We start from the raw sequence: 22747 nt of genomic DNA, 5'->3' as shown, positions 1-22747 counted from the left end.
ATTTAGACCTGGCTCCTGCCAAGAGAAAAAGCCCCGCTGCCTACTCAATGCCCGGCCACCGCAGGGTTCAAAGCTTCCCAAAACAGAGCCCAGCTTGGGCACGGGCAGGCAGCCCTGCCTGCTGGGATGGATAACTCGTGGACCATCCAGGTGGAGAGCCTCCCTTTCCATCCCAAGGAAGATGGAGATAATCACTCAGGTGATGCTGCCCCAGTGCAGGACGCAGTTTTTCCTCCTGGGCACCAGAGCAGAACCCAGTAGGTACATTTTCTTATCCTTTCTCCTCCTCCCCTCCTCCTTTTTCTTCCCCTTTTGCATCAGGTTTGGTTCCCACGACCGAGGCACAAGGAGGAGAGGAGGCAGGAGCCCCAGCGCAGGGCAGGCGCCGAGCACAGCCCTCGGGAAGTACAAGCCGGGCTATTTCGTACAGCAAACACTCGTTAGTAGAAGCCATCGTTGCCTGCAGGGAGACAGTTTCTGGGTGATTGAACGCAGAACGGCTTGGAACAAATTCAATAAAACCCGGTGAGCCTTTTGCTTCTAAATATGCTGTTTTCTCTACGCTGGCGTTTTTCGTGGAAGCGCATTGATTGAGGCCACCAGCCGGGTCCCTGGGGTGAGCTGCTGGGCACGGCCGTCACCTCGAGCCGGGGCAGGGGGTGGTGACCACAGCCTGACCCAGCTCATCTGCAAGCAGGGGCTCCAACACGTGTTTTTTTTTTGGCACAAACACCTGAAGGGCTCTGGTCGTGCCCCAGCACGAGGCGTAGACACGACACCTGATGTCTGAACACCAGGAGTTGCTGCAAGGTCAGTCGGGGGGCTTCTGCACGGTGCAGAGCTTCATTCCCAGCAGCTTCAGAGCATGGGCATTGGCGGCATAGTGGTGTTTTGTGTTTTCTTCTTTTTCTTTTTGTAATAATCATCCAAAGGGAAGCATCCCCAGGAGTCACCCTGCCACGGTCTCCAGATCCTCCGGGGGCAGGAACCCTTTGTGCTGCTCCATCAGCTGCCTCCCCAGGCCAGCAACTCGTGCTCCTCAGCCAGCCAAACCCAGCCTGCTGAGCCCAGCAGCCAGGCTCAGCTCTGCAAAACGCCCTTTTTATCCAAGGGCAGGCAAGGACAAAGCTCTGCTGCCTGACACCATGCAGGTCCCGGGTCCCATCTCACCCCCTGGCACCTTGTCTTCTTGCAGGGGACATCCTACAGGTTAACCCACAGGGGCAGCTCGCCCCCAAAAGCTCAGCCAGGTCCCCTCTCCTTGCTCTCCCACCACAGACCCAGCTTTCTGGACACTACAAGCTGCTGGTTCCTCCAGCTGGGTGGCTGGGGAGCACGCACAAGTCGAAAATACCCGAGGTCAACGCAGCCAACTCACCCGCCGACAAAGACGGTGTTTGTGCTATGACCTTTGAGTTTCAACATTTGGTTATTTTAGAAACAGCTCCAAGGAAACAACGGAGTCCTTCTTCTCATTTAGAAAGCCTCCAGGACACATTGCATTGCTGGGGTAAGGACGGGCCATCTCCAGTTATGACGGAGTGAATAGAAGTGCTGGAGCCCCTGTTTTTAATTAAAGACACTATCTGTTTCTACCTAGCACGTGACAGCAACGAGCGTGGATTATTAGGAGAAGCGATATCCATCTAATCTGACCTGAATCTGCGTAGTTATTAGGCCTCGCTAACTATTGCTATTGATTTTATTACTAATATCCCTGCCGCAATAAGAAATCAGCGGCAGCAGAGCTGTGCATCACGCACCACATCAAGCTGTTCGGTTGCTTGGCTTGGGATCAGCTACGTGTTTTTCCCCATCACTTGAAATCCAAACACATTTTCCGTCTTGGGTACCGCCTCCTCTTCCCTTACCTCTTCCTCCCTACATCTTCTCTTGCTGCCCTCCCTCCTTTCTCTCGGGCTGCCCCTTGCCCTCTCTACGACAACTTCTTGTGAGATCAGAGCCAACACATCAATTTTCCTAGCCCGAACCCAGGCAGAGAAGCTTCCAGCAGTTATGAATCAGCAACGCGAGCTAGAGAGGCTGGTCACCGAGAGAAACTGCCAGGAATTTGGGAAGGGTGAGTCACCCTCGCAGACGGCTGGGAAGGGAACCTCTCGTCCTTTCTCCTCTTTAGCATTCAGCTCCTTCCTGCCCCAAAACCTCCTTGTACCAAGCAGCTTGGAGCCGGAGAAGCTCCCTGCAGGAGGCCACAAGCAGGAGGGTGCCCGTCCTGGTGTGCCGCAAGGCTCCCGATGCTCCCAGGGAGTTAAATTTAACTCGGGGTTAACTGTGGCTTCCTCGCAGAGCTGCCTGTTGTCTCCTGAACCTCTCAACCTCTTCCTCGCTCAAGAAAATAACAGCTTACACCGCTCCCAGATGCTGAAAGAGCCCACGTAATTGTACACTCCCCACAAAGCACATCTCAGCCGACAGCGGCTATTTGGAGCACGAGGGGTGGCCTCGGCTGCTCAGAAGGGTCACGGGTTGACAGCCGTGTTTATTTTCCCTCTGCATTTGTACAAGAAAAAAAAAGAAAAAGAAATAAAAAAAAAATAAACCAACCCAGCTCCTCAAAGTCACATCGGGTAGCACCACTTCAGGACAGGCTTCCATCCCATTGCCTGCAGGAGCATCTGCACCAACCGCGACCTTGTTGAGATTAACCAGCTCTCAGGTGCCTTTTTTTGCTGGTTTTCAGCCCGTACCTAGGTAGGAAGGAGGATTTTTGACCCCGAAGCAGGGAGATTTGGGAAACGAGGATTCCTGCGCATCCTCCTGCTCACGTTGGAGCACAATCCTGCTGTGTCATCAATTTGGTGCAGGCAGGGTCTCGAGGCCCCAGAACACTTTATTTTGCTGTTTTGCTTCCTGACGTGGCAGTCTTGGGTGGGTGCTGCTACTGGCTATCATTAGCATCTCCCTCTCTCACACTGGAGATAAATAGCAATAATAAGAGTCACACATACTTATAAATAAATATAAAAGGAGCGTCAACTCAGCCACGAATACCAAGCTCCAGGATACTGCATCTCATTCCTGCGCGCTGCCTCAGGCGCCGCGAACCGCCGATCAAAACTCACCAAGCGCCAAAAATATTAGTTTAATATTTGTGTGTGCTCAGCTTCTCGGGCTGGGATGACAAACAGCCTTGCAAAGGCATCGCCGGAGGCACTAACACTTCCATTCTCTCTCTCTCACTGATTCTGGCACACAGAGGGATCTTTTCAAACCGATAAACGCTTTCATTTTTGTCTTCGCTGAAAGGACTTCCTCTACGGGGTGATGTTTTGCTAGGGGAAATGATTTAAGAGCAGAGATACGGTTGTGATTCAATATTATGCTCAGGAATTCCTTGTAAAGTCAGGGGAGAGACAAGTTCTGACATTACGGGATTACCTGAGCCTTGTCTGAATTTCTCAGGCCTCCTGGACGAGGAACCAGGCACAGAGCCACGAAGAGCACGGTGCTTTTTCACGTCAGGTCAGGTTGCTTCTGCTCCCACCAGGGAACCACAGCAAAAAGGCCTCGCTTGTGGGTTACGCCCACAAGTGAGGGCATGCAAAATTAAGGGTAGAAAGGGGAAAATGGAGATTGAGCCCTGTGTTGGAGCTGGCTTAATGCAGATGAAGTTGAGAGGTTGCAACGCCAGAGCTGGTTCCTCACCTCCTTCCCTACGTGGGCTGCATCAGCCACGGAGTCAAGCAGCCACGAGGACCAGGTCTGCCCTTTGCTTTCCTTCCTCGTGGCTTTTTTTTTTATTTATTGCCAAAAGGTGGGATGTGCTGGGGCTGCTCTGGGTCCCAAGCACCTGCTCTGGTAGCAAGGTGTGGAGGCAGAGCCCTGCCTTCGCTCCAGCACCGCGCTGACTCACGCCGCTTTGTGCCTGCCCGTCAATATCCCAGCTGGATCCTGCTTCTGTATATTTAATTCGAGATGTGTACTGCAGGACCTCTTTTGTTAGCCGGATCCCTCATGCACGTTGTTATTATTTCTTTCATAAAAATCAATAGAGACTTAGGAACAACAACCACCGATAACAACAATACATCTCTCCGTGCCTTTGTGTCGCATCTTGCTGAACAACTTGGAGAAGGAGCAGACAACAGCCCAAATGGAAGAGAAAAAAAAAATAAAGAGTGGCTTCCAAATCAGGCCTGGCTGACCACCCTGGTGCCTTCAGAAAGGTTTCTGACCACTTCAGAATGAGGTAGGGAGACAGAGCGCTCTAGATTAACATACCAGGCTTTTCCTAGACATATGGGTGGGATTTGGGGTGGGTTTTTTGTTTGTTTGTTTGCTTTTAATCTTATTTACTTCTGTTTGTACCGAGGACAGTACCAGGCAGAGCTCCTCTGATTTGGTGTTCCCCTTTCTCTGCCTATGAAGCACAGGCAGAAATGCTGCTGGAAATTTCAGGGCACCCCTTTGGATAGCAGCGATTTGCCTGCAGCTTTCAAGTGCTTTCCTGGGCACTGACAAAACTCAACAAGACGCAGCCCCTTGATGTTTTCCATCCTGCTTTGAAATGGGAAGAGATGAAGAAAGATCTCCCTGTCCTCTCCCTCCAGCAAAGAGCCAGAAGGAGGAGATGGAATTACCCAGGACTTCTGCAGCTCAGCTCTGGAGCACCATTTAGCCACCCTTTGCAAGGGGTTGGAAAACCAACAGCAGCTCTGCAAAACAGCAATTTTTCTGTACCCTCGTGAGCTGTTCCTGCAGCTAAAGCTGGGCTCCCAAGGCAGACTGGTAAGGCAGGACGTGGCACAGCCAGCCAGCTGTGCTCCACTTTAATACTGCTTGCAACTGCACTCCAGCAGGCCAAGCTCCCCTTCATGCAAAAATAAAAATTAAAAAAAACCTCAAAACCTCTCCTGGGGGAGCAGTTGCTCAGGCACAACCTGCACTTCGCATTTCCCAGGACTGTAGCATCTGGGTTAAAGAAAATATCTAACTTTGTAATGCCATTGTTTTAAAGGTTAATGTATTCCCTGCCATAAGCCTGAGCGGAGCTCTCAGCCCAGGAACAATCATCCTGTGGCAGGAAAGTATTGAGTAGGTGACCCAGGTCTTTTCCATCCCTAATTTTTATGCATGTGCGACTCCTTTTTCATTTCTTTCCTTTTCCGGTTCACCCGTCCAAAGCAATATAAGAGCAAAGCTAAGCACAGCTGAGGCTTCATCCACATCACGGCCACCACACACACCCAGCAGCACGTCTCGGAGCACCCATGCCCCTCTGCTATTTCCCTTTCCATACGAAGGATTGCTGTCATTGTGCACACAGACCAAGACCCTTTCATCCAGCATCTTCCCAGGCATTTTCCCCACATGAGCTAAAAGGTTGCTCCAAGCACTAGGAGATAAGGAAATCTGAGCCTCAAGAAGAAGGAGAAGCTGGCGTGGGTTTAGCAGCTTGCACAAAGCCAGGCTCTGCCTCCCCAGGAAAGGAAAGGTGCAAAAGGCAAACTGTACAAAACCAGAGAGCTTTTTAGCTCTTGTAAAGAAAAGAAAAAAGACATTTTAAAGAGTTACTAAGCACTAACCTGAATTGTAGCAGACCCAGAGCTCCTCCAGCACAAGTCTAGGGACAGAGGCACACCACAGAAGAGCTGCAGCCTCCCCCAAAGCCCCTCATCAGCCCAGAGCTTCTCCCCAATTCCCCTTTTACCCCCAGCAGCTGGGTGCAATGTGCCTCACCTGTCAGCCCATCCCTCCTTGCACCCAGCTGGGCAGCAAGAGAAGGGGCTGGCCCCACCTCGCCACTTGCCTGGTGCTGGGTACAGCAGAAAGGGTTTTATCTGAGAGGGTTTTGGGGAGAAGTCTGATTTTCTGCACCGGAGGAAGAGGTTTCACCAGAGCATGCGAAGAAAACGCTCCAAAAGGAAGCATCGAGCATCCTTAGGGAGGCTGCAAGGCGCTCTGAGGAGTTTTCTGTGGGAATTACACGATCGTGATGTTTTCTCCGGTTACTTCTTCTTGAAGAACTGACATGCACAAAATTCACACACACAAAAAAGGCATTTTTCTGTCAGGTAGTGGAGAGCTGAGCAGTTTTGATCGACTGGATGAAAGTGCTCAGGAAAATTCCAGATCAAACGAGATAAGTTGTCCGAGTGAAACGGGGCTTTTCAGCCCCTTTCTGAATAAAAATGTTGATGCCAGGGGGAAGGGCAGAAGGGTAGAAAGAGAGACATCCTGACAAACACTAATTCCCTTTAAAATTTTTGAAAGAAATCATTTTTATTTATTTATTTATTTTCATTGTGGCAAAGGTGTTTTTGCCAGATTATGGCAGCCAACAGCAAGAAGAAAAAAAATATGATAATACCTCGTTGTTCAAATATACATGTAGGTAATCAGAAGGAAAATAACCTCGGGTGCCCAGCCTGTTGTCAGGCAGGCAATTTTGCTGTTTCGGGTCCGGTGCTGCTCAGGAGGGGACAAATTGGGCACTGAGGTCTCTGGCGTAACCCTGTGATTAAGGGATTACCATTAATTAACGCTGCGGCTCCGAGAGGGCCCTGCCTGCGATACGATATCTCTACATCGGCAGGGACCAGATGGGATGTGAATTTCCAAAATGTGCGAGACCCAAAGAGCAGGGAGGAGAGAGGGAGCAGGGCAGGGAGGGCGCGAGGTGGGGAAGGAGAAGCTGGGGAGGATGCCGAGCTGCAGGAACAGGTCAGGGAACAGAAGGAGGTATGTTGAGGAAGAAAACTGAATAACCATGTCCAAAAAGAGGAAGAAATTGCATCAGTGGAGAAGGGAGACCTATTTCCGAGCTGCTGAGGCAGCCCTGGGCATCCCACAACGTGCCCGGCGTGGCGCATCCCCCGGGTGCGGTACCCAGCACCCAGCAGGAGCCCAGCCTTAATTATCCATCACGTTTAGAGACAGAAACATCAAATACATTTACCAGACAGGCTGGCTAGGCAGTGTCAGGATGGGAGGATAGAGGTGTCAGACATAGCAGGGTCCCAGCTGATGTTATGTTCTCACTCTTTTTTTTTTTTTTTTGTTCCTTGGTATTAATTAAAACCAACACAAACCTTCCTCAGAACAAATTGCCTGCCCAAGCTCAGTTTGCCACCACACCACCAGCAGCATTAGGGCACCTCCCAAATCTCAACCGTGTCCAAATCCCAACACCTCAACGCAGGGATAGAGAAGAGCCCGCCAACTGGAGCATCCCACCCCGGTGCCAGGAGCTCAGGACCATTCAGACACCATTCAGATACTTTTTTTTCCTAAAAAGTGGGAGAGGAACGCGTGGTTAGCAGCTAATTTCCTAGTTCTCTTCCAGCAAGGAGATTAAAAGCTTTCTTCCCGATGGCTGCTTCGTAAAAGACCCAGAGGTTTTCTACTCATTCATTCCTTTAAAACAGATAATGCGTCCCTTTTTAAGACGTGGTTTTATGGGTACAACCCGCCAGCACACTGCCTTCTGAGCTGATTTCCCAGACAGCCCAGAGCTGGGGAGCAAAATGAGAAGCTTTTTCCATCTCCAGCCTTACCTCGTGGCCTGCGAACTTCATCTGAACCCCTTAGGAACACGGTGGCTATGATGGCGAGAGGCTTTCATCCAGGCAAGGAGGTCCTTTTCTCCCTAAAATAAGGTCACTTCTGCCCAGAAATCAGCTCCCAGGTGAGCAGCTTTGAGCTCCGAGTCACGAGCCAGGTCTGTAACAAAGAAAATAAGGTTTGCACAGCCCCTTTAATACGCGTTGGCCAAATAAACGCTCCTATTTCCAGCCGTAAATATCAGGTAGGAGAAGCGAGCCCAGCACACCTTTTCATTTGTATGCAGCGCCGTTTTATTAAATAAAAGTGCACTCTGCAGGAACGGAGCCCGGCCACCAGCTCAGGCAGCCCTCGTTGGAGCAGTTATTGATGGCCAGGCAGCAATTCCTAGTGGGGCTTGCTCCTGCCAAACGGGGAAAACGGAAGGGAAAATTAGGGTTGTGGTGCAGAGCCCACTCACGGAGATGGGGTGGGAGGGAGGAAAGGAGCTGCTGGACAAGCACCCCTGGGGACATCACCAAAATCCCCCAAATAACCCCAGTTCCAGGCTGATGTCAGCAGCACCCGTCCTGCTCTCAGCACGGCGAGGGGAGCGCGTGCCAGCCCCTTGTCTCCCCTACACTCGCATCTTCAGACACTTAAAGCTCAATTTTTTCTCTAAAACAAGGAAAACCACACGGGTCTTTTGTTTTTTCAGCCGTGCTGCAGGTGGAAAGGTGCAGGCCAAGAGGGGGCTTCACCCCGCTCCACGCCGCTGCCTCAAGCTCAGCCTGGGGTCTGTGTGGAGAGGTCTGCCCGCACGGAGGGAAAAACGATTCCAGGCAGGCACTCACAGGATTTGTTTCGGGACAATGCTGCAATAAACCAGAGGATAATCTGCTGCCCAGGGACCGGCCTTCTTCCCGGAGGGGCGGCACTCACAAATTGGGCAGTCACATCGCGTTATTTCCAGCGGGCGAGCTGGGGACGGGGACGGTGACAATCGAGGTGCCCCCGCAGATGTGTCCCCAGCTCCCCATCGCCACCCCTGCGGGCAGGGAGGGGGAATTCACGGCTCTGATAAGGCCCTGGGAGCTGCTGGCTCTGGCCACAGACAGTCCCTAGAGAAATTTCCCCACGTTCAAGCTAATCTTCTTACCAACGGTGATGTTTTCGGTTATTTATTTATTTTATTTCATCCGACATGTGTCAAGCAGGCCTGCTAAGCCTATTACATCTCCAGGGAGGTTGGAGTTTTCTCTTTTATCTCTTTATTTATTTATCCCCTCTGAGCGCTGCTTGTCCCCTTTTGGGCTCCTCTGGACGTTTCTCCATCACTGAGTACAGACCAACGTTTTATAATTAACACTGGGAGCACCTCGTGGGGGTTGGAGGCTCAGGTGAGATAAACAGCCAGGTCCTGGCTAGACATCCGAAATTTCCAGAGCTTGTAATTTTCAGAAATGAGCTATAAAACTTGCTGGAGCATCTCTTATTGCTGCCTTTGCTTCCACTAAGCCTTCAAAATAAATAGATAAAAAGTTAGCTGAACATTTTTCTGTGGATCTCCAGCGCAAAACAGCTCAAGCTACTGATAAAAAATCACTTGGGACTTTTTTTTTGTGTGTGTGTGTGTGTGTTTTTGCTTGTTTGTATTTACGAGCAGAAACAGGCAGGGATTAGACCCCTGGGCTGGAGGGTTGTTTAACCTCCTAAATACTCACCCACCTTCTAGCTCCAGGTTGAGGGACACGTGCTGGTGAAGGGCCACCTTCCCCGACACCTCCCTCCCAGATCCAGTAGGGAAATTGTAGAAAGCTGAAAGGAGGAAAAAACAATCGAGCAAGGAAAAAACCCTAATTGCCCTGTAAATGGCCATTTTCTGGAGGAAGCATCACGCTCTCACCATGCGATGGGAGACCAGAAATACCAAAGGAGCAGGGAACATTCATGCACGTCCCGCACACACACCAACACGTACGCTCTGGAGACTTTGCTACAGAAAATCAATGCAGGCTTATCAGCCTGCAGCAGAGCCCGGACAATTAAACATTTCCCTCTCTGCCTTTTTGTATTGGATTTAAGTTCTGAAGTTGGTCTCACCTGTGGATGGGGGGAAGGAAGAATCTGAGCCAGCATCTCACAGAGAGTTATCTCCGACGCAGGGAGCAGCCAATAGTATTTCCATGGCTAACTGCTGCCTGCTTTGCCCTCAAAAAAAAAAATACATCTGTCTCTTGTTTCCTGGCGATGGACCAAGAAAATAAAAGGAAGGTAGGACACATTCAATATTGATTTATTCAACTGGGGAAAAAAAAACAGTCTCTTTTTCTTGCACAAAGCCCAGCGCTCCCAGGAAGCCCTTCCCCAGGAGCAGAGTTTTGTGTCCTCGTGTCCTCCTCCAGCACAGAGCAAAACTTTGGAGAACAGAGCCAGCAAAAAGGGGGCCCGAGGAGCAGAAGTGAGCTGAGATTTGGAGCCCTAGATGGCGATCCACCAAGACACAGCACCAAATTATTCGCACACCTGCCCCAGCTCCATGGGCAGGTCCAGGTGGATCACCTGGAAAATTGGGGAGGGGAAGGAGAGGGGCCCACGATGCTGTTATAGCACAAAGCCAGAGAGCAAACAGCCACATTCGCAGGCACTTGGACTCCCTGCTGGTAGGAAATGGACCAGGGATGGTTTTTTGGCAGAGCATGAGCAATGCTGGTGCCTCCAGCCTCACCCTTGCAAATGTTGGCACAGCGTAGTGCAGGTGATCTGTGCCCCCTCCTGCTCCAGCAAAGCCTGGGAACGGTGTTAGCTTTACGTTTCCTTTCGAAAAGGTGATGCTGCTGGCCTTCAAAGGACACGGGAGAAGAGGTGACACGGGGAGGTGACTGTGGCCAAGCAGCTGACGGAAGATGGAAAAAAAAAAGCGTGCCTGACCCTTGCTGACACAGCCAGCAACACATCAGTGCTGGCAGCCCGCCTGCGCCAGGAGAAAAATGCAGAAGAAAGCAGCAACAGCGAGCAAACCCCTTCTTTATTTCATTTTTCTACCTGGCTGGTCATATTCAATTCTGGGCTTAATTGGTGGCAGAAAAGTTTCTGGAACAAAAAGCATCGGTTTGTTGTTTTCGTATTTTTTTTTCCCTTTTCTCTTAAAGCTTTGTCAATGGATTTAGAGTGGGTCAAATGCTGCCAGCTCTCCTGGCTACGGCACACGCAGGTTGCAAACAGCTCCAGGGAGATGTGAGCAAGGGAAAAAGCACCTAAACCCATCACACCTATAAAACTCTGGGGCTGGGGAGAGGCAGATCCCCATTTCTGCACACAAAAGAGGGCCCTTGTGCACAAACGGAGGTACTTGAGGTTCGCTCCTCGTGGTTTTGTTATTCATTACCCCAATTATTTCTTTTTATTATTTATAACAAGCAGCCCAGTGACTGCTTGAGCTGGTCTGGGGGTTAAAAAACACCATTAGCCCCTTGCTTGAAGGCGTCACAATTCAAGGACTTGCAGCTGGCTGAGTTCTGTATGGGGTAAAACCTTAGTTCTGTACGGGGTAAAAATCTGTATTTTTAGCTTCAATGCCTTCCCACTCCTGGTTAGCTTCTTATTTTTCCTTTTATTTTTTTCTTTCCGGGAAGAAACTGCTATTTTGCCATTTCCACGTGCCCTAAAAGAGTTCTCCTCTCCTGGCTGTGCACGTACTTCGAGATAACACTGTTATCTCATGTGGAGCAGCTATCTCGTGTTAGATCATGTGGAAACACTTCAGACAATAAAGATACAACAAACCAGAGTCAAATTTAGACGCCGAGCCAGCAATTAACAAAACCCAGAGCTCCTGCAAGGCAAAGCTATTGTAACAAATGAAAATGCAACGTAGCACCTAAAAAAAAAAAAAAAAAAAAAAAAAAAAAAAAAAAAAAGGCTTTTTCTTACATAAAGCCTGTCTAAGCTTAGCAAGCCAGGCACCATAAATGCAGCTGAAGAGCTTTATATTGCCAGAGGACTCAGAGCAAGCTGGCCCCGTGCCTGTGCCATGGCCAGTGGTGGGAGGTCTCACCTGCAAACCAAACAGGGATATATCGTGACACCGAGGTGTGGCTTCCCTGTCGCCCTCAGGTTTGGGAGCAGGGTGCTAAAACGCAGAGTTGTCAGCCCAGCCTCCAGCTCAGGGGATGTTCCCAAGTAGCTTTCCAAAGGAAAATGGATGAAAACACAAGTTAGCTGCTCCAGGCGGACCCAAACACCCCACAAGTCCAAAAATTTCCTGCGTGCTAAGCCTGGAAAACAATAACCTTAGGAGCACAAACGAGCTGCGAGGAGGCAGGGGAAAGTTAATCAGGTTCAGATCAAAGCAACAACAGTGAGCAATTTCATCCACAGCCCTGCACGTGAGAAGTTTGCCGTGACTCCTTCCCCCCTCTATTTTTTCACTTTCAGGCTCCTGACCTTCTCCGTTCTGGCCAGGAGGGAATAGGAAAGCTCTAAGAAAGCCATTCCTGTGTTATTTTTAGCAGAGCCAGAAGAAAAGTGACTGGAAATAATCCATGAAAGCAAGCTTTCACCTTGATTTTCAGACTCTGGAGGCTTCGATAGCCTTGATAACAATCACAACTTTACCAAAGGCATATAAACTGCTGAGTGAGACTGAGAGCATAAATTGAGCTCTCCCTTTCTTCCTGCCTTGTTCAAAAGGCCAAGCAAGCCACGGATGGAGACAGAAGGAAATGTTTTCCCCCCCAGGCCAGCAAATTCATGGTCACGCAGCAGCAGGGAGACCCAAGCTTGGCTCCAGCACAGCAGCAGGAAAACTGCACGGTGCGCTTGGATGTGTTCAGGATACACGAGGATTTGGGAAGATGAGAGTGCTTTGTGGAAGAGGCTGCTCTTTCCAAAGCAGGATTAAGGCTTCTAGAAATAACCATTCCCAGCCTCTACGGCTCGAGCAGACCGTGCATTAAATGCGTCGCAACGCAAACAAAAATAATGGCACAGCAACATCTGGAGGAGAAGTCCTCAGCCTTAAGATGCCAAAATCCACCAAGCCCTCCCTCTCCACCAAAGGAGAGCCAAACCAGTTGAAACCAGGCTTAGGGAAAGCTATCGGGCCAAAAGTGGCTGCACAGGGAGCCCCACGTTCCTCTGCCTGCCCCCAAACTGCAAGGGCTAACACAAGCAGTTGCTGCTGGGCCACAGACCTCAGCTGGGTGCTTTGGAGACCAGAGGATTTAATTAGACAAGGCACACTCCCGAGGTGCTGATAATATGAACAAAACAAGGGCTGATCCCATTAAGTTGAGCTTTTCTGTTGATTGCTGCCATCTGATGTCCCCTTCTCCCCCACCACTCCTCGCTGCACTTTCCCCCCCTCCTCTCGTGCTGCTGGGGGACTGAAATTTTATTGTCCAGGCTCTGCTGGGCATCAATATAACACGGTGATGATCACCAGCCCTCTGCCATGCTTCCAACCAGGACATACTAAGGGTGTTTTGTCCCAGGGTGGCCATCCCAAGGCTCTCAGCCAGCTCTTCTCCTCTCCTGAGCATCCTCCCAACCCCAGGACCTCTCTCAACACGACTATTCGCATCCCCCATATTATTCAGACTTTCTTAGGACTCGTATTCACTGCAGCCCCAAGGATGGAAGAAATGAGCATCATCCCTTTGAGCCCGGAGATTTGATGGCCCCAGGAACAGCCATGACCTCGAGGTCTGCATCCAGACCTCGACCTCACCTCCAGCACCCATTTTTGGGCCCCATCACACCACTCACCCCAAAAACAGTGCGATGGGCACGGCGGCATCGTAACTCCCACTTTGCTGAGTTTTAAAAACCTTTTTTCCCAGATCGAAGAGGCGCTGGTGAGCGCCGTGGCAGGAGAGATTTACTGCTGTCTCCGGAAATGTTTCATTATCCCTCGGTAAGTGGTGGCAGTGAATCTCAGGCTGGCTGCTGGCTGCAAAAGGCGACGCCGGGCAGATTCTTTCCGGCAGCCGGACTGGGCCGAGGCCCGACGTGTCACCTCCCGGGGCTGAGGGATATTGCATCCAAGAAAGATTTTGTTTCTCTCGCCTCTTGGTAGCCTCTCTCGCTCATCCTGACTCCCAGCACTGCGTGTTTCTTCAGCTGAGCGATCGTCTCCAGTTCTTCAGCTCCACGATATCCGTGATTTCATGCCCATCCCTAATTTATGGTCAATCCCAGCCATCCGTGGATGATTTTCTAGGCTTCTCCCCGTCCTTTTTTGGGGCTGGGAAGGCAGGACCCACTCACAAATTAGTTAAGACACAGCAGAGTAGCATTCCCCATTTCACTCTCTCTTACCTCCCCGTAACTCCTATCATTATATTTGTTTTTTTGGACTACCACAGAGCACGAGCTGTCACTTTGATAGATATTTCCAGCATAACTCCACGATCTCTTCCCCAAGCAGCAACAGCCAGCTCAGAGCCCACTGCTCTGTGTGCGAAGTCAGAATGATTTTCCCCCTGTGCATTGTTTTTCATTTAGCAGCCTTGAATTTCATCCGCCCTTTTATTACCCAGTCACTAAGTATCAGAAGGTCCTCTCCCCGTTCTTGGAGGCTGGCTGTATTTTAATCTTTTTGGTATTAACTCAGCGTTGCCAGCACAGGCTGTTATTTCTTTTCTTCCCCAGACCTGCAGCCAGGTCCTTTCTGAGGAGACCAGAAAGCAAGGTGCCAGCACGGGCTCCCTTGGGACTCTGCTGGTGACATCTCCCAAAATATGATTTATGTCAGAGAGGAGAACTGGGGCAATGTGATGTTGGGGCAGCACGGTAGCTGCAGAGCCATTTTAATCACCAGCCCACTGGAGCACCACACCGCTCTCCAGACTCAGGGAGCTGCAGCCGGATTGATGCTCTGGGGTGCCAGCAAGCACACGAGCTTCTTCTACAGGCAGCGTCCTCCCAAAAAAATGGGAAAATGCATCACCCCAAATCATGTTTGGCCGTGGTTTTAAATTATATATATGTGCATCCTGTGGCAAGGAAGGGTTTCAAGCGTCAGCCCTCTGCAAGCCAAGGCTGTCCTTGCCAGCACATCTGGAAGAAGCATTCCAGATGTGCTCCAGCCGGTAAAAAACTCACCCCAAAAGGGCTCCCAGCACACAGCCAGGAGCACAACCGAGACCTCGTGGCAGTTGTACACTTGGGCAAAGCAAAAACGAGGCAGCAGGGGCTCTGCATGCAGCTCCCCACCCACCAAGCTCCCCAGTTTTTGGAGACGGCCCTTTTCTAAACCGTTGGAGCCAACGGGCCATGGATACCTTGCAAAACTGCACATTAAAGTGAGCCATGGACGCTCCCTTAACCATTTCTCAAAGCTAGGTCGCAGAAAATAGTTTATTAACTGCTGAAGAATGTTTTCCCTCTATAATGAACCTTCCTGCAGTATTGAAGAACAGCCACGTCTTACTTTCCTCCTCTAACAAATGGCTTCTTTAGAGTTTAATTAACTTCTCCCTGCTCTTCTTTTGTGGCACGGTGTCACCCTGGCCACAAGACAAACCCGGTTTGTTCCTTTATTCAGGAGAGCGCTGGCCTGTCAGATAAACTGCTCGGCCTAATTTGCTGGGGTTTTTTCTCTTCCCACTCCGTCTATCCCAGGGAGGGAAGGAGCAATAACAGCGAGCGGTGCTTTGGGGAGGCTGGGCACCGTGAGCGACGGGGTGGGGACGAGGCACAACTCACCTCCTGAAGGTTAACGGGGCTGGAGCTCTTCCTGCTCCTCCTGAAGCCTGGATTTTTTGGCTGATGCCCTGCTGGGTGGGCTCGGGGAGCCTGCTTGACTTAAATAATCACTGGGGGGGAGAAGCCTCAGACCCTGCCAGAGTGCCTTGGAGAGAGAATAAGAGGTTACAGACTGCCTTGTCCCGATCCCCTCACCTGGCACCCTGAACTTGACACAGGAACGCAGGAGCCACCTGCTGAAGCCCCACACTCCTGTATCACTGCTGGGGCTGGCTTTTGTCACGGCGTGGGGACAGGAGCCCCGTGTCACAGACCTGCCAGCACCACATCACATCCCTGCGTGCTCCTTTCTTTGTTCAGGCTTAAAAAGAAGCCTGGAGGAAAGGGGAGTTTGTCCTTCCAGGAGTTGGGATTTTGCACCTTCAGCAGCGCATCTGTCTCCAGGTACATGTTTGTGTATGTATTTTATATATACACACACAAAAATCAATGTGAGTGAGATTATGTCTCCGCACTGCTGAGCGATGGGCTCCTGGTGGCACACAAAACCAAACAGCTCTGCTCCTTGGGGTTGCCCTTTCACTCCAGGACCAAGTGCGTGCACCAAAATAGTGGCACAGACTGGGGAAAGCAGGAGTTGCTCTCTTCTGCTGTGATAAAAAAGGATGCAGAGGCTGAATTTGGGCTCAAATCTACCTACCCTCTCCCGGAGGACACATAGGGGTGTCACACATAACCTTAACCCTAACCCTCTTTTGGGGAGGAATTGGTGTACCTGGTGTAGCTCAGGGGTCCCGGCAGCCCCATGCCTCTGAGCTGAGCCCCTTTTTTGGGTGTCCCGGTGCCAAACGGACCAGAGCCACTATGACACAGCCACACGGGGCTGCAGTTCCTGAGCAGGGCCGGTTAATTAATTGCGCCCAGCTGACAGCAGCCAGGGCTTTTTGTGTGCTGGAGCTTTCAGACACCAATGCAGTAATGGTCTCCAGCGCGCAGACGGTCTCAGGGGACTTGTCCTTCCTATCCAAAAAAATTAATTAACGGTGGCAATAAATAAAGCAAGCCAGGCCAGTGAGAACATCGGAGCCGCTCCAGGGAGGCTGCTGCAGACGTGCAGCAGGAATCAGCCTTGGGGTGCCGGGCACCCACGGCCAAACACCTGCAGATGTGGGCAGCAGCTTCCCAGCGGCACGGTGCCCAGCCCACGTGCGCTGTTTTGGGTAGGAAAAGTATTTTTTTTTGGAGTCAGATGGCTCTTGTCCTGGTTATCCAGCAGCGTGCGCATCCCCACCCCGAGGTCTAATCACTGGCCACTCGTTTCTCGAGCGCTTCTTAGGCACTTCTAATTGGCACTTGACGAAGTGCCTGCCACATGTTGGTCAATACCAATTAGCATGCTTATTAAGCGCACGGATCTGCTCGTGGCAGTTATCTAATTACCTCGCAAGCGTGTTGGGGGAAAGGCTCTGCAAAGGGCGCTGCGGTGGGGAGGATGCTTCAGATGCTTGGCGCGCAAACCCTGCGCTCCTGCTGCTCTCCTTGGGAGCTGCTGTGCACGGAGCTGAGCACCCATCGAGCCTCCCCATGTGGTGGGGACAGCACCTGCACAACCCTGCATCCGTCCACCCTAAAGGGAGGCCCACAGAAGGATCTTCCACCTTCCTTCGGGTCCCTCGTGCACCTCCACAGCCCTGCTCTGGGTCTTGCTGCCGGCTCCAAGGTAAGTCAAACTGCGGGGCCCATCAGAAAACATGGGTGAAGCTGCTGAGCATGCAGCCAGAGCAGCTCCCAGCCCTCATTTCCTGCAGTTTCCAGGGGAAAAACAACTCAATCAGACATTTTGGAGGGCTCTCTGCAGAATTAATTGCATGGCAGCCAGGGTGTCAGAGGGACTAAAGAGGCCGAGACACCTGAAACTGCATTTACCAGGCTCCTGTTTTTTATTTTTCTGATTTTTTAATTTTTTTTTTTTTTTTGCATATTGTCCCGCAGGCCAAGCCTAGCCAGTGGGTGCTGCTGTTATCAGACAGCACACAGAGCAGCGCAGCGATACGACGTGCATGCCTGGGAACTGAAACAGAGCCCGAGTGCTGGTTTAATTTAATGCCTCCCATTCTGACACGCACCTTGGAAGTGGGAAAGCACAGCGTGGCTGGGCAAGATTTCACACCAGAGCTCCGGTGGGCTGCAGCACCCTGCTGGAGCCAGGGATGGATGGAGCACAGCCAGGGTTTCCTTTGCTTCCAGCCACCGACACCACGAGGGCAAGCGGCGCGCCGAGCCGCTCATCCCTCACGCATGCCTATTAAGCAAAAATTAAAAGGAAATTACACGGGGAAGCCAGCAGCGAGGAGGAGGGGAGGGGTTGTAATTACATGGCTGTTAGTTGGCTTAGACTTCTGCTTTCATGCTCTTGGCCCACGCCAATGTTTTCTAGAGAAGATCTCGCTCTTACTCGGGGTGAGGACCAGGATGCTCTCAGTGCCCAGCCAGGTGCCTTTCAGATTTAGTCCCCCAGCAGGGTTTTGTTTCCAGCAGCCCCCTGAGCTGCTCTTGCCAGGCCCCCAGCAGGAAACAATTCTGCTAAAAGCCTTAGGATTTATCTTTCAGCTGCAGATCTATCTTTATTTCCCCAGCAGGAGGAAGAGCTCACCAAAGTGAGCTCAGGGAGAAAAGGGACACTTTTTCTGTCCATCCCCTGGAAGCTCAGAGCACGAAACTCTCCCCTCACACCACGGCTCTCTGCAGATGGCATCAACGTGGAACTCCATGCATTTTGGAAAGAAGAGTTTCCACTATAGCCCACTTTCAAGCATTTGAAACCCGTAATATTTCAAAATATATATTTGATTTTCTCCCTGTATGCACCTCTGACTTTGGAGCCCTCCCGAGCAAAGTTCTCCGTGCTAGAGCAAAGTTGGGGAAGCTTCAGGGATACCTGTCTGCAAGAGGAATGAGGAAATGAGGATTTTAGGAGACTTTAGAGGAAAATCCCCAGCTGTGGAGGCTCAGCACTCAACTCTGGAGCAGACCTTCCTCAGCCATGCACACCTAACCTGGAGGAGACGTCAGCGCAGCAAGAAGGGAGCAACAACCAGACGAGCTCCAGAGGTCCCTTCCAACCTAACCCCTTGTGTGAAAAGGGCTTAAGCACGTGGTCACTTAAGCAAAGAAAGAGAGCTTTTTGTTTCTTAAATCTAGGCTTCCTCATTGTTTTTCCCCCTTCCAAAAGCAGCAGCCACCCCACAGAAGAGCACTGGGTGCCAAGGATGGGGTCGGCACCGGCAGCTGGGACTGGTCCCACCACCAGCAGTACCGACAGCTGCCAGCAGCTCGAGTGCTGCAAACAGACGTATCCTCCCAGGACAGGGGGTCTGGGGAGGGCTGGGAGCCTGCCAGCTCCGAAAACACCCGGCATCCTCTGCCTCAGAAGGTGCAGAGGCATCTGCTGCCGAGCAGACGACAGGAGCAGCACCAGATGCGAGGGAGGGCGAGCGGGGAACAGCAGCATCAGCACAGCCTCGGGGTGGGAAAAAGCCCCAGGGCTCCTTGCATAGGGGAAAAAAACCCTGGGGACGGCCTCAAGAGGTGGCCAGGGTGGGCTCGAGGTGACACAGCAGCACCGCCACGGCTTCAGTCGGGGGGGCTGGAAACGAGTCCATGTGAAATCGATGTGCAGTTAGAGAAACCACCGAGGGCTGCCCGTCAATACGCTGAAAAGACACCGCTGCCTGCGACAGCCCCAACCAGCAGCCTGCTGTTATTGACAGGAGAAGTGGCAGGCTTTAAAAAAAACAGCATCTTGTTCTTCCCTCGTTCCCCCTCCTGAGCAAATTAACCCCAAATCTCTTTGTTTACCCTCTCCCCTAATAAGCTCTCGTGGCTCACAGAAATGGTATCCCAGGCTCTTTCCGGAGCAGAGCTGAGTCTTTGTTCCTTTTCATCCTGGGAAAAGGAAGGGTTTAGATAATCTCAGAATGCCAGAAAGCAATTTATTTTGACCTAGACTGTTTCTGCAATGTCATCTCTTGGCTTTACCATGGGGGAAGCGCCATTAGCCGGCGTTCATGCATCACGCCCATGTCCTGGGCCGGTCCCCACGGCCATCCCAGGGCAGCTTGACCCCAAAGGAGAGCACCAAAATGCAAGAGAGACAGCCCACAGCCACAAGTGGGTCCTTCCTGCCTCCCGTAGCATTACACACCCCAAAATCCCAGTAACAGACCCAGGAGGGGGCCCTGTCCTGTCCCTACCACCCCACGGTGGCACCAGCTCCACAGAAGCAATGCATCTTCCCCCTCCCCAAAATAAAGTGCTATATTTAAAATTTTCTTTAAAGAATGGGTTCTCACTGCTCCTCTTTCCCATTTCTAAGCCCTGGGGTGAGCTCAGCTTGTTGCCTCCGGGACATTTTTGGCAGCCTCAAGCCTGGAAACTTTCTTCAGAAAGGAAAAGCGAAAGCAGGGAGCATCGTAGGAAGCACCACCAGATGCTGCAAGGCTCTCCCAAGAGCAGCAAGAGCTGACAGCACGGCATTTAGCAGACAAAAGCACTCATCCCTTCCAGCTCCCCCAGTCTGGCTTCGCCATAGCCCCAGTAACTCCCCCACTGCACGGCGTAGGCTTTTAGCTCGGCCCCATCCCGGCAGCTTAGGGACTGCAATAACTCATCTTGTTGTCAACGGGGAATATTTTTAAATCTCTTCCTCCCTGTGGGCAGGGGACGCCTCCTCCACTTTTTCCAGGCAGATCCCTTTTTTTAATTTTCCTCCAAACAACAGGGGTTTAAATCCCAAATCCTCCCGCCTTCTTTTGGGGCGGCAGCGGAGTGGAGATTTACAGGAAGATTTGGAATCGCTTGCTGGGAACCCCTGGAAAGAAGAGCTGGAAGTCGGTGCGTCCAAGCTTTTGATACAGAGCACAAAGCAGGGCTTATCTTTCCCTTCTCTTCCCCCCCAAGTTACATTAAAACTTAAAAATAGCTTAGTTTGTTCCCTTGGCAGACAGCAGCACGTCCTGCACAGCATCCTTGCCTCCTGAACCTCTTCCACCAGGGTGGGAGAAGAAAGAGCATCCCCTGGCTGGCTCCCACCAAGCCTTCTTTCACCCTGTGCCTGACACCGATGCGGACAGGCTTCTGGAAAGCCTGCGGTGATTTCATCAGTGCTTTGTTCTGTGCTTTCCACACTCGGGGTATTATTAGCATGCTGGTTTGGTTGTGCAATGGCACTGCAAATGGTGCCGGCGTGCTGCGACAGGGGAGGAGATGTGGTCACCACCGGAGCCCCACCAAGCCCCCCACGGCTTGTGCTCTGCAGTCATGCAGGGGGATGTCCAGAGGTGAGCACAGACACCCACAGCTCACCCTGCATGGCACGGGATGCAAGACCTTGTCCTGAGCAGTGGAGGTCTGGCTGGCTGTTCTTCTTGTGCACGCAGGCAACGTGCCCCACAGACGTCCTGAGACCACTGGGATAAAAACCCCAAGGGTAGGCAAGGTCTGGCTCACGGGCAATGCCTTCTTTCGCCTTTTAAGACCTGTCTATGTAGTAATTAAAGCTCCTGTTTCTAAGCCGCTTGGTATTTTAATTGATTTTCTCCACTGGCTGCCCACAGCCTAGTCATTCACATCCGACATTTATCTCCCAAGCCCTCGGACGAGCAAGGAGGGAGCGCAACCAGCCCCATGCTTCCCAGCGGGTCCCTCACACCGGGGCTGCTGAGCGCCTCCTCGGGGACCCCCAGCACTACTCACCGGTCCTTCCTGAAACAACAACCTTCCCGCTTCATTTAACCTGGCGTTTGAAGGCCGTGCTGCTCCCAGCAGGAGGTTTGATCAAGATGATGAAGGGCGACGTGCTGCCTGCCTCGCCTGCTGCGCGCCCGCCGCAGAGGCACGAGCGCACCCCGGTCCTGCAAACCCATCGGGGATGCTGCAAGGAGCAGGGCAGCACCTCGGACCAAGGCAGTGCTGCCCACCTCCATCCCAAAGAGCGCAGATGGGCTTGGCAAAGATGCAGAGTGCCCTGGCTTCAGAATAAACCAAATAAACCAGGATGTTTTGGGGAAATCTGGGACCTACTGGGGTTTGGGTTTGTTCTTCTGTACTTTCTTCCCCCTCCACATTTGTCTTCTTTCAGCAGGGCCCCTGAAGCTCGTGCCCAGAGGTGACAAGCATGTTTAATAAACCAATCTCTAGAGTGGGAAATTAAGCTCTTACGACACGGTGAAATTGCTGACAGTGGGAGAAGATTCCTGAATCCACAGGATGACTGCAGGAGGTCGCTTCTAAAACCCAGAGATAAATGCCTTCCCTAGCGAAAGCCAAACAAACATCACCACCACCAGCAAAAAGCAAACACACACAACCTACAATGCCCTTCCAAAAATGTTCCTCTGGCCTTGAATCTGCTCGTGCCTGTAGCCTGCACACATCACCTCTAGCCGCATCAACCAGGAGGCACAGAAAAAAAAACAGCTCTTAAGGTGCTGGGTTTGAAGTCACTGAATGCTGGAAACCTCCTGATTTGAGAGAGGCTGCAGACACAGATTCCTCCCTGCTACAGATGAAGCAAGCCTCTAACCTCCTCTAGGAACCTGGAAATAAGCCATGCATATAATAGGCACGCATTTAGCATGAAAGGAAGATGCTTCGCCATAGACAAATACTAAACCGTAAAAGGTATCAAGAGACATTCCCAAGGAAAACCAAGCTTAACCTGCCCCCGGGCTGAGCAGGAGGCTCTCAGAGCTCCCAGGAGCTGCTGCGATGCCTGATGGAGAGGTAAAACCTACAGCCAGGCTCTACACGCACAATTTGCCTGGACTTTGGAGACGCCAGGAGAAGGGGTCGGCAGAGGACCTCCCTGTGCTGTCAGCTTGCCGACAGCTCTCTCAAATCCAAACCAACTCAAATCCATACTGAGAAGAGCCGTTTCAGCAGTTTGCCTCCAAAAAAAAAATCAGTAACACTGCTCCACAGCAACACCAGCACATGCCCAAAGCAAACCAAGACTTCCTGGGGCATTTTTTGGGCAGGCAGACCTGAGCCCTCACAGCCTGGGTGTCTGATAAAGCAGCTTCACTTGGGCTACCCCAGCTCTGGGCACGACAGGGCCTCTGTTCTTTTCATAAGAGAATTAACTGACATTAAAAAAAATAACATACAAAGAATTCTCATCACCCAGGCAGAAAACATCTGTATCCAACACCATCATTGCTCGTGGCACCCGAGCACCTACCTGGGATGCGCTAAATGCAAAGTGACAAGCAGCTGACTCAGGAAAGGCATTGCTGTGCTCCAGAAAGGTTTTCTTTACAGCCGTAAAGAATAGAAAGCTTTTTTTTTTTTTTTTTTCCTCATGAAGAAATGCAAGAAGCAGCAGAATAAGCCATGCAGCTCCCATAAATACATCAGGCAAAGTGGCTCCCACCAATGGGCTGGGTGTTTGTCACCTCAGGTGTGGAGCTTTTAGCTGAACGCGTCCTTAGATGATTAAGAAGTCACTAGAGACAGCTGGAGCCCTTCTTTACTT

General features: G+C 51.4%; 1 long non-coding RNA gene across 12 annotated transcripts in view; it reads right to left on the bottom strand.

The window, feature by feature from the left end:
* LOC137859808 (uncharacterized) overlaps positions 1-22747 on the bottom strand; it is a 31847-nt gene extending 9100 nt beyond the window's left edge. For 2 of the 12 annotated variants that reach the window (XR_011098568.1, XR_011098558.1), the window contains exons 1-8: positions 22454-22747; positions 17340-17515; positions 15989-16233; positions 15214-15358; positions 9607-13750; positions 9228-9321; positions 7793-7927; positions 7518-7683 (exon numbers count right to left, since the gene is read on the bottom strand). This is a non-coding gene — a long non-coding RNA (uncharacterized lncRNA). Of the gene's footprint in view, positions 1-5546; positions 5779-7517; positions 7684-7792; positions 7928-9227; positions 9322-9606; positions 13751-15213; positions 15359-15988; positions 16234-17339; positions 17516-22453 lie in introns of those variants that run through there. The other 10 variants (XR_011098566.1, XR_011098564.1, XR_011098563.1 and 7 more) reach the window with 9 other exon arrangements.

The sequence above is a fragment of the Anas acuta genome, chromosome 7, assembly GCF_963932015.1.
Source record: "Anas acuta chromosome 7, bAnaAcu1.1, whole genome shotgun sequence".
In the NCBI taxonomy this organism is placed as follows: Eukaryota; Metazoa; Chordata; class Aves; order Anseriformes; family Anatidae; genus Anas; species Anas acuta.
Note: the sequence above shows the minus strand (reverse complement) of the source record. Positions and strands in the feature narration are given on the sequence as shown.